Consider the following 1575-nt stretch of genomic DNA (forward strand, 5'->3'; position numbering starts at 1 on the left):
TTTAGAAAATGGGCAAAGCAACACGTGCCCATCTACCAGCTATGTGGATTTTAGAGAAATGCGCACAGCTTCATGTGCACATCCCCCACTCACGCAAAGCCTTGCTTTACGTGGAAATTTACCATGCGTTCATGGAAACCCGACCATATCGCTGCCAGCCGGAAGAGGCCGGCTCGCACATCTCAGTAGTGATGGGCGCCCTGCCTGAGACAGCTTTACACAGGAGGATCCTGGTGATGCCCCCTGTACCTCCCGTTCGTTGCCTCAGTAAGAAGGAGTACGCTGGCGGCCAGGAAGCCCCTCGGGGTGGCCAGGCACTGTGGCCCCGTCCGGGTGCCTTGCAGTGTAGCCCGTGTTCGGCCGCATGATCCAGGGGGTATGAAGCCGAAGCCCGGCTTTTCTTACCGTCTGGACATATGTCGACGAGTGACACGCCTACTGCAAGTAGAGCACCTGGCCTCTGAGCCCAGCAACGGCACCTGATCGAGCGCGTCTAGCAAGGGACAGAAACGTACAGGTCCCGGGAAACACTGCAAGGAACTATAGAAGGTTACACACACACAGCCATCTCGGTCTGCCCTCGATATACAGATATCATGATATTTGGATCGTACTCACCCCCATGACCTCTGTGCTGGAGCTCTGCTCCGAGGATCTTTCTGACCGGATCATCTGCTGCAGGTAACTTTATAAATTTTTTACACATGACCACCTCAGTCTCTCATTAGCATGCCTGCTCTCATGATATATGGATCATACTCACCCACCACGAGCCTTGTTGCCGGGGCTCTGTCCTGGGATCTTTTGACCGGTCATCAGTCAGGCGGTTACTATGATCTGGCCATAGAACCACCAAAACATCATGGGCCCAGTAGGAGACTGTTTGAAAAATTATTGTACAGCTAACCTCGGTCAGCTGGAGATGGTGGTCATAGAAGGGGGAATTAGAAAGAAGGGGAGAACAGGGTAGATGTTGTAACCCCTACGGGAGAGAGTGAATACCTAGGTATTACTCTGACCCGGACGAAAGCGCTGGTGCCTTGCCCAGGTCTCACCCCTCGGGTTTCGCCTGCCTCCCCTCGACCCACGATACCTCCTACCCCCACCCACAGGTGGAGGCGGGGCGCGAGTCGCGACACTAGCCCTCTGTGACCCTCAGACCGAGACGGGCCAGGACCTCTGGTTTGTTTGGGCTCAGACCTGGGCCTTCGTGGTATGAAGGACTTTGAACGCTGCTGTGCGCGACTTCGCCTCCCTGAACTTGTCGACCACCGTCTCAACGGAGGTGCCAAACAGTTCAGAGGGCGAAACCGGGGCATCGAGAAGAAAGCCCCTTTCTTTCTTCCCGATGTCCGCCAAGTTCACCCACAACTGCCGCTCCGTCACCACCATAGCAGCCATCGCTCTGCCCATGGCCGAGGCTGCCTGCTTAGTAGCCCGGAGGGCCAAGTCTGTGGTGCGCCGCAACTCAGCCGTTCCGGCAGAGGAAAAGCCCTGCCCCTCATCCAGGTCCTTCAGCAGGTCAGCCTGGTAAGCCTGAAGCACCGCCATCGTGTGCAACGAAGCCACAGCCTG

Source organism: Sinocyclocheilus grahami, unplaced genomic scaffold (genome assembly GCF_001515645.1).
Source record: "Sinocyclocheilus grahami isolate Dianchi unplaced genomic scaffold, SAMN03320097.WGS_v1.1 scaffold1449.1, whole genome shotgun sequence".
Classification (NCBI taxonomy): Eukaryota; Metazoa; Chordata; class Actinopteri; order Cypriniformes; family Cyprinidae; genus Sinocyclocheilus; species Sinocyclocheilus grahami.